We start from the raw sequence: 13763 nt of genomic DNA, 5'->3' as shown, positions 1-13763 counted from the left end.
AATCTATGAAAGCTACGGGGAATACGATTGTTTGACTCTAGATAAAGAAATAGAGGGAATTAAATCCACCTCGAATCCAACTTAATAACCTAGTATAGATTGTCATATCTCGATTCTTACGTTTTCATGGCAAAATTTCGAGTCTAATCCCTAGTGTTCATGGCATTCCTACGGATACTAACTAGCATGTGAGGTCGTCCACCCATTCTCATGGCGAAACACGACCTTCTAGAGTGGAATAGATTCTACAACCAATTCTATACTAACCACTAAGTTTTCATCAAGGCTTCATCAACCCCTCTAATGGAGGTTTTAGCCTTGAGTCATCAAACTAACATTTTCCATTGAATCTAAACTAAACATAATGTAAGAAATTGAGATTTACTTAATTAAACAATAATGAATCTAATTTAATGGCTGGAATGGAATAAGAACAAGAATTTAAAGTAGATCTAGAATAGAAATGACAAGAACGAAATTGAATAATAACTATTTTATTTATCTAATCAATCAAGAACAATCATTCAAGAATTTAATCTAAAACAAGAATTGTAATGGAACTAAAACTTAATTAATTAATAAAACTAGATCTAGAATTCTATATATTACTTTAGGTCTAACTAGCTACCATTAACAAAGAGTGAAGCTTTTGTTTTTATACATCCAGATCCAAAAATCGTGCATGGGCTTGGAGCCATGTTTTGGGCCAGAGAATCAGGCCCAAAACCCAATTCTTTCGGTCCAAAAAGGCCTCTTCAGCTGCAGTTCGCTTCAACAGACTTTTCGTCCACTTCTGCTCCTCTGATTGGGTCAAGGCTTGGACCATTGGAAAGCTCTTTCCGAGCCGGTCGTTTTGACATAAGGTAGGCCCAATTCTGAGGTCTGAGTCTAAAGATATGGTCTTCGGAAGTTCTATTGACTTTTTTCACTGTTTCTGCCTGCGTGGACTTTGACTTTTCATCTTTTGACCAGGCTTTACAAAGGCTTCGTCTTCTTGAATCTTGGCCTTTAATCACCGAACTCCTTAGTAACCAACCATTGCTCCTTTATCTCATCAAAGTGGCACATTCCTGCACATAATTGACTTTGAAGCCTGAAATACATAAAAACACGTAATCAGTATTAACTCTTACTTATTACTCACATAATTGGTCTAAAAGTATAAACTGCTAAGGGGTTAAAACTACAGTTTTGGGCTCTTATCAAACCACCCCCAAACAGCATTTTGCTTGTCCTCAAGCAAAGATGAGAAATTAGAATAAGTGACCAAAAATGGAGTTCTAACTACTCAAGCGTTTATTTGAGTGCGATTGCATTGACCATATGCAACAAGGCCTTAAACCACTAGGAATTCCCTAGTGGGACGAAGTTATAGCCTCGTGAGAGTTTTTCGAGTGAAGGTACTCACAAACTTCATCTATACTACAACGACTAAGAAATAAAACTATTGTTTTTCGTTCATGTCTCAACTATCTATACATCTCACTAGCAAATACATAAGAATAACCCAGTCAGAACCCTAAGCTAATATATGCATAATTATCAATCATCTAAAATAAACATATAACAATGAGTAATACTATGAAATGTAATAGCAGGTCCGTTTCTGAAAACTCGGAATAGCGTCCTTAAGTAGGTCCTCACATAAATGTCAAGACAAAACCACTCGATTTTTCCACTCAAGTTTCATTTGCTCCGGTGTGCAGTAAATGGGCACACTTTACCTTACAATCTCAATGACAACAAGGAAGCCGGAGTCGATCAAACACATCTGCCACTTACTATCACACTAACCTATTCCTAATTGAGCTAGAGGTCTTTATTAGGTATTGCGGGGATTAGGAGATGGGTTAAGAAGGAAGGAAATGGATATACAAAAGGACAAGTCTGAGATAATAGAGTCTTCATATTATGTAACTTAGAGAAAACCTTTTTATTTTCTTTTGCTTCTATACTTTGTTTCCATCCTTAGCCATATTTTTCTTTTTCTTTTCTTTGGCTTTTGACTCCCTTTTATTCTATTTTTGGAGTTTTGATTTATTTCTATTTTTCTTTTTCTTTGGATGGAAACTTCTTTTCTTTATTTCCTTAAGCAACTAACTAATTTTTTGTTTTACAGTGGGTTTTTCTTTTCCTTTCTTCCTCATTCTATTCTCAGACTTATTCTAAAATGGGTAGGTTGATTTATTCTTTTTTTTTTTTTTTTTTTGTTTTTGTTTTTGTAACAGGGTAAAGGAATTGTGGTTTATGGAAGGCTAAAGAAAGGCTCAGAGGGGCGACTAGCGGAAAATAATTCATAGGTTTGAATTTCTGGCTATATCGATCCAAAGAGGGCCTAAATTCTCGCTTAGGATCTGGCATAGTGATCAAGCAAGTGGACGTGTGATTTCTCTATCCGGATTTTACTTCTCCCTTGTGTCATTTCTCAAATGTTTCACTCATATACGGCTTTAGGCTATATTCTAACAGGATTTGTAGAATAAGTACTCTAGCCTAGCTTTCAGAAACTTACTGCTAACCATCATAGATACTCATGTAATAGATTTATAGATAGATGCAAAGATTATTACCTACATATTAACCTAAGTTTCTAACAATTATTCTGATGCAAAAGTTATGTGAGACTTCTAAATTGTTAAGAGCATAGAGAAAGAAAACAATACCAATATTCCTAAGTGTATAGCATACTTTTTTATTTATATTTTTGAATTTTTGAAATTTTAACTAGAAAACAAGTGCATATTATACATATCTATATCCTAACAGATGCCTTAATTACACGTGTTTCTATGCCCCCCCAAACAAGAAGCATGCTTTGTCCTCAAAGCATTTAAATAAAGAGGGTAGGAAAAATACCATTGAAGCGCGTGAAATTCAGGAACATCTGCAAAACAAGGTTAAAACATACAAATATAGTAATATAAAAAACTGACGCAACTCTATAAGAGTTCCACCCATTATGGGGTTAACAGAATGAAATTGCTTGGGACTTAAGCAGACACTAACTTAACTAAAAACTTACCTGCACCCCAGCATTTACTCGTCATCCTCCTCTTCTATATGAGGTTCTTTCGCATCCTGCCATGCCATAACAACTTGCCACGCCTTCCATCGTGTATCATCAACTAGTGCTAACCTCTCTAGTGTTATTTGGTCTGATGGGGTGTAAGGGGCAACCAAATGTGGTTGCACCTGCCATCCCGGCCAAGTCATGGCTCCGAATGATCTTACCACCACGATTGGTGGGTCTCATGATTTCGACCCTTTCCCAATCTGCGGTAATCGCGGTATGCGAGAATATGGGTAGGCAAGCCGCATAATCGCGCAAACCAAGACAGGCATAAGAAGGTACTTATGCCTCAAGGTATGGCCTCGCAAACCAGAGTAGCAACTAAAACTTCGGGGAATGTCATACGGCGACGTCGCCCCTCGGCCTAAAGCAAGGGAAAACGTCACCAGCGATATTATTGGCGTAGTAAACCGCCGTTCCCTAGAATGTTCATCATGATGAACAACATGGTTGTTGCCTACATTCAGCGATAGGCTACTTCGTAGGCGATGTTATATTGGTCTTGGTCCATGATCTTAAACACCCTCCCCATAATACTCATGGAAATAGGCATATTCATATAGGTATGAGTTATCCGTCATATATCCCCCGTGTGCATGTGGTCGTAATGGCAACCCGAAACCAAAGCTATCAATTATGCATGAATTTCATAGTCGTGCCATCAATAGCAAGGGGAAATTTTTGTTCTCCTTCTTGGGTACAATAAAAGTAATATTATTATAGAAGAATTCAGTTAGCTTAGGTGAAAAAAGAGTCGTCATCACTCACCGTAAGATGCCGCCATCCTAATCGCGACGATCCGCCGCGGAACGATGCTCCATAGGTATCGGTTCCCATCAAGTCTTCAAATGACTGTTCAGGAATCACTATAGGAGGTGTCATCTCAAAACTACTCTGTAGAACAGCTGCGAAAACCTGGAAGAAACCTAAGAAAATCGGAATTTCCCCGCGGCTTACGGAAGGAGGGCGGGCGCCAGATAGGGCGGGTCGCTCGTAGGGTTTTGGAATTACGGTGTTTGGCGCTGGTCGCCTTCTGCCAGGCGCCTTCTTGAGTTTTTTCGATTTACAGTGTTTTAGGGCGAGTCGCGCTCTGCTTGGGCGCGGGCGCGCTCTGAACAAAATTTCTGACAAAAGTGTAAGGCGCGAGCGCGCTCCTGTCTGGGGCGCGGGCGCGCGCGTAAGTTCAGAAACAGAGTTTACAAGAAAAACAAGCTGAAAAAGCTTGGAGTGAAAGGTGAGAGATGATTGTGGGGTGTAGTGTGGGTTGTGAGTGTAGAATGATGGAAGTTTAAATAGGTTCTGGGTTTCCAAAACGAATCGGCAAGTTGCCAAATTGTTTTAAGGCAATTTCCGGAAATAGAAAAAGCGCCAAACCCAAAAACGGAAACTAACCATAGTTTTGATTTCCTAACAACCCCGGTATCTTTTAAACTTGGTTTAGAATAGTAACTTCTAAACTCTCCTACATATCATACTACCACTAAAAAAATCATAGATATGCCGATATCGGCCTAATTTTCAACTTTGACTCCAAGACAACCTTACGAAAAGATGATCAAAATAAATTATATTAAAATAATATGAAATCCAAGCAATCTAAAACAAACAACTTAATATTTAAATCTAACTACTGAAATAAAATTCCACTAACAAAACAAAAAAAACAATGAAATAACAGGACCAACGGATGATGGTGAACACCTAGGCGTGTGAAGAAGATGGTCCCCGAGATGGAGACCGGTTTCGTGGTGAAGGATGGCTTGAGCCATCGGCTGCGGGCGACGACGCTCATGCCTCTCGGACTCACCGAGACGGACTCATCCACGAGTGGCATACGTCGTAGCATCTCTATCTGAACAAGCTATTTGTGCTTCCATCTCGATCTTGAGTATCGTGATACCGGGCTTGGTGATTTCGGTGGATAATCTCCAAGTTAGACAAGATATCTTCTCGACCCCTTTCGAAAGCATTTCAACTCTCGCCCGAAAGTTCGTTTGCTTATTCGAATTACAATTTGTCTATGTCGGATATCTTCACAGATACGATAACCGCGATCGCAAAACCAGTTTGCGGCATTATCATTCGTTCTAAATTAGAAGTTTGACTATCGAAATTATCCTCAACCAACCATGTCATGTCTTCCCTTTATTATCCGAATCAACTTCATCCTCTACGCATAACGCCAAGTCTTTTGATGCATTCCTTATAAATACTTGCATTAGAATGCAATTTGATCTTAATAGGAGCAGATTTAGCGGCATTCTAAATGAGAGCATAATCTTAGTGATCAATACGGGAAGAGGCCATGCTCTTTCCCACTCCTCTAATCACATTCAAAATTACATCGAGGATGCAGAAATTACACTCATTCGTTTGCAAAATCCAGAGAACGTCGCGCATTAATGAAGTCCGATGTCGCCGACTTTGTCTTTCCCGAGGGGCGTTCCTACCAATCCACCGAGCTACACCCGGTTGATTGGTTCTCGTGGTCGCCCCGCTTAACGAATGAGATATCGTATTGTATTCACCCTCTATGACCGTATCTTTCATCAAAGCAGGAACTGCATTATCTTGGGATTCCTGAATGGTCGATCTAGGTTGGTTACTGCGTGATTCCTAATAGCTCAGCCAACAACTGTCTCGTTACTTCCCTCCTCGTTCCTGCTATCCTAATGAAAATCCTATTTCCCTCCAATTCTCGTTTCTTATAAAACTGTTCTACCAAATCATAGTGATAGAACTCCTCTGTCGAATACCACAGTCTGTTCCAATCCCTCTTAATCATATTGGCGTCGTAAAATGGTGCGAAATGGTCGGCCTCAAACGCGTGCTCCGGCAACATTCTTCGTCGTAGCGCCATTGAAGTTTCTTAGATAACTAATGGTTTTTGTAGCCTGTGGGGGAGGCGAGTTTGATAAAAAACAACGAGAAACAATGGTGGTGGCGGTGGTGGTTACGGTGGCAGGTTTGAAAACTTGAATTGGTGGGTGTTTTCTTGGTGGAAACGGTTGGAGATTGTGTTGGTGTTTCACAAAGGGCGTGGGTGGTCTTTCTATTTTGATGTATTCTATTTTTATTTTTATTATTTTTTTTATTTTGGTTGCTAGGGTTTGAATTTAAATTTGTGACAAGCGGTTGGAGAAGATGGACTCGCGATTGGGTTTTGGAAAGGAGGCACGGGCGCGCTGTAGGTGAGCGTGAGTTGGGCCCAAGCCCATTTCGATTTTTCGACTTTCGCCGATTTTAAAGCTTAACTTCAAACTAAATTTCCGGCCGTTATCGGTCCGATTTTTCGAATGAGATATGGAAATGATCAGGAGAGAATTTCCAATCCATTGATCCATAAACTACTCTATTCCGACCGTGGGTGACATATAAGATAGTGGAAAACGCCTCAAAGTGCGTGCATGACGTAAGTTATGCGAACGAATGAACACTAAATTAGATGACGTCAACCCCAATGAACTATACTAATTGACCTAAGCAACACAAATAGAAAGTTCGAGCAATCCGGATGGAAAGACTGAGTTCCCACCCCCAAACAAATTTTTAAACACAAAATTTGTTTTAACATGGGTCGTTTAAAGTCAGATTCCCAAGACTTGTTGGATTGCTAGTTCTATGGGTTTAGATATATATCTATATCCAAAAATGAAAACAATTATTATTATTTTATTTTATTTTTTTATTTATTATTATTATTTATTTATTTTTTTTTAATAAGCAAAAACATTAAGCAAATAAAGACATAATTCACACCATAGAGAAACATGACTCAAAAATCCGAGAAAACATGCAAGAGTGGAAAACGTGAAATATGTGAACCGTGGACTTAGGATCCGGTACTTACAGCCACACACTCCATAATATAGGGAGGGCCCGGTTACCTTAATGGTGTACTTACCATTAAATGGAAGTGAAAGGAAGTACACCAATGACAAGGGTCATTCCTCATATATAGGGTCTGTAAAAGGACTTCCTCTATATCGAGGGACGTAAGTTCGTTGAAAATGTTTTAATCGGTGACCGTTAACTTGAAAGGTACTGTTGTCCTTGGGATTTACCAAGGTAATTGCCCCGTAAGGGGTGACTTGATAACTTAAAAGGACCGGACCAACGGGTTTTAGTTTCCACGGGAAAATATGTAGGCGGAGTTGTAAAGCAAAACCTTTTGTCCGACCACAAACTCTTTTGCTAAGATATGCTTATCATGAACACGTTTCATGTTAGCTTTATAATCCTTCGCGAGATCGTAAGAATCGCTACGGATTTCTTCAAGCTCATTTAATTGTAACTTGCGTTTGACACCCGCCTCATCAATATTGTAGTTAAGGCTTTTTATAGCCCACAGAGCACGGTGCTCTAATTCAACGGGCAAATGACATGGTTTCCCAAATACAAGTCTAAAGGGAGACATACCTATAGGAGTTTTGAAAGCAGTTCTATATGCCCATAAGGCATCCGATAGACGCTTCGACCAGTCTTTCCTATCAGGGTTTACTGTTGTTTCTAAAATCTTTTTGATTTCCCTATTAGAAACTTCTACTTGTCCGCTAGTTTGTGGATGATAAGGAGTTGCTACTTTGTGTGTAACTCCATACTTTTCAACAAGGGATGCAACAACTCTGTTGCAAAAATGTGTTCCACCATCACTAATGATGGCTTTAGGAATGCCAAACCGATTGTGAAGAAAATATATTCTTTAATAAAAAATACAACGGTTTTATGGTCATTGCTACGGCAAGCTAGGGCCTCTATCCATTTAGACACGTAGTCCACGGCAACTAGAATATAAATATAACCGTGGGAAACAGGGAAAGGGCCCATGAAATCAATACCCCAAACATCAAAAATTTCTACTATCAAGATTGGATTTAATGGCATCATATTACGCCGTGATTAAGCCCAAGTTGTTGGCAACGAATACACGCCTTGCAATGCACTTGGGCATCCTTAAAAGGGTAGGCCAATAAAATCCACATTGAAGAACTTTAGCGGCTGTTTTCATTCCGCTAAAGTGGCCACCACACTCTTTGTCATGGCAGAACGATAGAACTTCCTTATATTCCCACTGGGGAATGCAACGACGAATAATCTGATCCGCACAATACTTAAAAGGTAGGGCTCATCCCAAGAGTATAACTTGACTCGCCAAGAACTTCTTACGTTCATTTCTTGTCCAATTATAAGGCATAACATCAGCCGCTAAATAATTTTACGATGTCCGCGATACCATGGTGATGAAAAATAGCATACGATGCTCATCGGAAAAGAGTCCCGGTATGGACTCGTAATCACTACTATCGCCATTTTGTAAGTCTAGATAAGTGGTCGGCAACTACGTTTTCGACCCCTCTTTTGTCCTTTATTTCTAATGTGAACTCTTGCAGGAGAAGAATCCATCGGATTAATCTCGCTTAGCATCCTTCTTTGCAAGAAGGTACCTAAGGGCTGCATGGTCCGTGTAAACTAAAGTTTTAGAACCAACCAAATAAGGACGAAATTTATCTAAAGCATAAATGACAGCTAAGAATTCTTTTTCAGTAGTTGTATAATTCCGTTGAGCGTCGTTTAATGTTTTACTAGCATAATAAATAACAGTGGACTTATTATCTAGTTTCTGTCCCAAGACAGCACCAACTGCATAGTCACTAGCATCACACATGAGTTCGAAAGGTTTAGACCAATCAGGAGGCTGTATAATAGGTGCAGTGGTTAGGGCGGCTTTTAAGGTTTCAAAAGCCTGTTTACAGTTAAAATTAAAATCAAAGATTGCATCCTTCAAAAGCAGGTTAGTTAAAGGCCTAGCTATTTTCGAAAAATCTTTAATGAAACGCCTATAAAACCCTGCATGGCCTAGAAAGGCTCTAATCTCACGGACAGTCCGTGGTTTAGGTAGGGTCGCTATCTTATCTAGTTTGGCTTTATCTACTTCGATGCCATCACTAGATACAATATGACCTAGTACTATGCCCTTTTTGACCATGAAATGACACTTTTCCCAATTTAAAACGAGGCTCTTTTCTTCACACCGTGTCAAGACCTTAGACAGGTTAGACAAACATTCTGTAAAGGAGTCTCCATAGATAGAAAAATCATCCATGAACACTTCCATAAAGCGCTCTACCATGTCACTAAATATATGAAGCATACATCATTTGGAAGGTACTGTGGGTATTACAAAGGCCAAAAGGCATTCGTTTATAGGCATATGTTCCGAAGGGACATGTGAAGGTTGTCTTTTCTTGGTCATCAATATCAATAATAATCTGAAAATAGCCAGAGTAGCCATCCAGAAAACAATAAAAGGCATGACCAGCTAGACGTTCTAGCATCTGATCTATAAATGGTAAGGGAAAGTGATCCTTTCGTGTCATAGCATTTAAACGCGTCAGTAATCAATACAGATTCTCCATTTCATAGGACCTTGAGTGACAACATAGTCACCCTTCCCGCTTCATTACCATGGTAACTCCCGATTTCTTAGGAACTACATGAATGGGACTTACCCATTCGCTATCGGAGATTGGGTATATAATACCGCGATCGAAAGTAATCGCAAGACTTCTTCCCTAACCACATCTTTCATGGCGGGGTTCAAGCGTGGCGAGGTTCGCGAGAAGTCTTCGCGTTATCCTCCAAATGGATAATGATGAGTGCAAACATTAGGGTCAATTCCCTTAATATCGGCTAGGGACCAACCAATCGCAGACCGATGTTCCCTAATCACCCTTATTAAACATGTCTCTTCATCCTTAGTTAACAGAGAAGATATAATTATCGGGTGACTACCATCCGGATCAAGTTGAATATATTTTAACTCCGGGAAGAGGTTTAAGACCGTGTGGACGGAATGTCCGTTGATGTTTCATAAGTGTCCTTATCTTGCGTAATGAAGACTTGCTTAGGTAGCAAGTCTTCGTAATCAGTATATGGAGCAACCGACGGGTCTACAATTGGTGTGGACTCCAGGATGGTGTTGACTTCCTCTAAGTAGGAGTTATTTACAAAATCTGAAGTTCCAAAAGAAAGGAATTTGTACATATTGTTTTCAGGAAACGTGTTGTTAAAATAATCTTGAGCTAAACTCTCGATCATGCTAACCTCCCCATCTACAGACGAATCTGGTAACTGTTTCATCATTTTAAAAACATTTACCTCGACGGAAAGATGGCCAAAAGATAAGGACATCTTTCCATCGCGACAATTTATAAACGCATTGGCGGTTGCCAAGAAGGGCGCCCTAAGATGATCGGTCTGAGTCATTAGCGACTTACGTATCGAGGATAACAAAATCGCCAGGATAGTAGAAATCCTGAACCTTAACAAGCACGTTTTTCCACTACACCTTTAGGATACTTAATTGACACGTCCGCTAATTGCAACGCGTTATTTTTTGTAGGTTGCATTTTCCGTAGACCTATTTGTTTATACAAGTAATACGGGGAGTAAGTTAACACTTCGCCCCGTGTCTAATAAAGGCGGTCGTCGTGTGGGAATCTCCTAAGGTGCATTTTACTGATGGGGCGACCGGGGTCCTTGTACTTAACAATTCCATTATTTTCGGATAAAGTTGGGAACCGTTCGGTTAAAAAGCGTCTTTAGGTATATTGGTCTTACGCCTAGTAGTGCACAACTCTTTAAGAAACTTAGCGTGGTTAGGTAGCTTTTTAATAGCTTTGAGAAAAGGAAGGTTTATCGTTAGATTCTTGAAAACGCGTTCCTAATTTCCTCAAAGTTTGTATCCCTAGTTAGCATGGCTAATTTTTGAGGAACGGTGGTTTAAGCTATATTTCGCGATATGGCTCTACTTGTCGCGGTAACCTTGGCTTTCGGTTTCTTTGGTTGTGATTTAATTGGTACCTCTACCGTGGTAGGCTCCTCAGTTTCTATTGCGGTATCTAGTTCGATATCTGGTGTAGGGATTACGGATGAGGTAACTATAGGCGTAGTTACTTTGTTATCAACCACTCTTCCGAAGCGGAGAGTGGTGATGGCATTTAGGTCACCTACAATTGTAGTTTCCGTACTAGAATTACCGTTTACCTCAAAGGCTGTGTTTGGTGTTTTAGGGTTTGGTATTGCTTGTCCCGGAAACACGCCTTTTGGTTGGGCTTTCGCTTGGGCTTAACTGTTGTATGCCCTGATTTATGGATTGTAAAATCTGTTGGTTTGATTGAGTCATTATGCGGAAAAGTTGTTGGGTAACTTGTATAAAGGCGTCGATACGATCCGGTTGTGTAGGTGTAGTAGTCACGGGTGGTGTATTTGGAACTATCTCTCTCGATGATTATTTATGGGTGGGTTGTGATAGTTATTATTATTAACCGGAACGATACCTCTATTGGTATTATAATTATTATAATTATTTCGACCTTGTGCTTGACCTTGTCGTGGTTCGCGCTTTGGTTGTTATAATTATTATAATTCCCTTGACCTTGTCCTTGTCCTTGTCCTTGCCTAGGTGGAGCTTGGTTATAATTGTTTGCTTGCCTAACGTTTTGATTATTGTACCCTGGAGGTGTTACTTGTTGATTATTTCTCCAACTGAAGTTGGGATGTTGTCTCCAAGGGGCGTTAGGAATAGGATAGTTATTAATAGAGTAAACATTATCTTGTTCTGATGGTTGTTGTTCATAAGCTAGAGGACAATAATCGTCAGGGTGCTCTGGACTCAAACATAAATTACATGGGTTGGAGTTTACATTCATGACGGGGATAGGCTTTTGTTGAGCAGAAATAGCCTCTACTTTTTTAGTTAGAGATTCGATTAGATTTTTAAGTTCTGGATCGGTTTTCGTCTCAAACATACCGGCGGCCTTTACTGTTGAAGAAGAACTAGCTGAGCGGGGGATATCATCACTACCCCCCCAATTATTATTCCGTTTAGTTTGGTCTTCTAAAAATTTGTAAGCCTCCGAGGCTCCTTTACTTAGGAAACTACCCCCATTCATTATGTCAAGGACTTCTTTATGGTGGTGTAGAAGACCTTTGAAAAAGGCACGAACTAACGTGTCTTTAGCTAAGTTATGATGTGGACACTCTATAAGGAGATCGGTGAAACGATTCCATGCCTCAGAAAATGATTCATGAGGATTCTGTCGGAAAAAATGAATCTTTGAAAGCATCTCATCCGTCTTTAGGGGTGGGTAAAAATGTTCCATAAACAGCTGAACAAGTTTAGCCCACGAGTCCACAGAATTAGGCGTTTGGGCAGTTAACCAAGACGCCGCCTTATCGGCTAATGTGAAAGGGAATACCCTCAGTTTAATTTGTTCCGCACCTACCGTAGGATGATGGAATGTTGTAAGGACTTGTTCAATCCCACGATCTTTGGTAAGGTTTTTCATGGTCTAACCCATGAAAAACGGGTAACAAATTAAATATGTTTGGGGATTCGAAAATCCCCGATGGGTCCGCTGCTAAGCGATGCACGATTTAGGGCTATCGCTCAAGGCTTTGTAAAAGTCGGAGAGAGGAGTCTCTCTTTCTTCAACCATTATGTCAGGTATGGTGTGTGTGATAGTAGTTAGAGGTGTCGTGGGTGGTGTACTAGATAGACTTGTTTGTTGTCGTGTAATTACGTTTGTTGTTTTGTTCGACCCGGACCTTAATCTCATGCAAGACTAAGTTGAGCTTAACTAAACATGCAACACTCCAAACAATTCTGATATACTAGTAGAAAACCTCTAACTGGAAATGCGAGGTATGGAAGAAAGGAATACCTGATTGCGTCCTTGCTTCGCTTATGAATAGCGTCTTCTTACGCTTGTTCAGTGTATATAGCAGGTTCGAACACTGAAAAATATGAAAGATCAAAGTTCAAATCAAACCTGTGGAAATCCGGAAATTTTAACACTGGGCGCGCTCGCGCTCCGAGTAATTTTCAGATTACAGTGTTTTTGGTCGCTCCAAATGGTCGGCTTTCGTGAAGTCGAAGTTCCAGTGTTTGAGCTGGTCGCTTGGTATGAATGCCGGGCTTCGATGGTAGACGAAATTCCAAGAACTTAGCTGGTCGCGCTCTCCTTGAAGCGGCCTCAGGGTATTTTCTCTCGAATTTGTCACTGAAATGGGCAACCACGGTATGAAACAAACAAGGGTGGGTGGGTTTAATGGGACTTAAAAATGACTACTTCTACTATGAAAACAATGCTAAAGTGTAACTAAGATGGCAGCGGCGCCATTTGATTACTATAAAATGAATAGTCTACCTACGAAATGAACGAATTCAATCCGTAAGTAGGCTAAAACTATCCTTTTACACTCAATTATCAAAGCTTCTACTCTCGATGCGAATTGCACTAAGTGGAGTAGGAAGTTCGTTCCACTCCTAGTTCCCTAGCATGGATTGTCTTCTAAGTCTAAGAAATCAGTCTTAAGTCAATGAGAGCTTTACGAAATGTTATGCTAATAAGACGCGTTAATTTAAATAACAAGATATAATATAAACTAAAGTTAATCTATGAAAGCTACGGGAATACGATTGTTTGACTCTAGATAAAGAAATAGAGGGGAATTAAATCCACCTCGAATCCAACTTAATAACCTAGTATAGATTGTCGTATCTCGATTCTTACGTTTTCACGGCAAGAATTTTGAGTCTAATCCCTAGTGTTCATGGCATTCCTGGGATACTAACTAGCATGTGAGGTCGTCCACCCATTCTCATGGCGAAACACGACCTTCTAGAGTG

At 40.0% G+C, this 13763-nt stretch overlaps 1 non-coding gene across 1 annotated transcript; it reads left to right on the top strand.

Moving 5' to 3' along the window:
- The first annotated feature begins 12094 nt into the window (after positions 1 to 12094).
- LOC147525628 (small nucleolar RNA R71) lies at positions 12095 to 12198 on the top strand. The gene has a single exon (XR_015206472.1). It is a non-coding gene; the product is annotated as a small nucleolar RNA R71 (small nucleolar RNA).
- The last annotated feature ends 1565 nt before the right edge of the window (positions 12199 to 13763 follow it).

This window comes from Coptis chinensis, chromosome 1 (assembly GCF_015680905.1).
Source record: "Coptis chinensis isolate HL-2020 chromosome 1, ASM1568090v1, whole genome shotgun sequence".
Taxonomy (NCBI): Eukaryota; Viridiplantae; Streptophyta; class Magnoliopsida; order Ranunculales; family Ranunculaceae; genus Coptis; species Coptis chinensis.
This window is presented reverse-complemented; position numbering and strand designations above follow the sequence as displayed.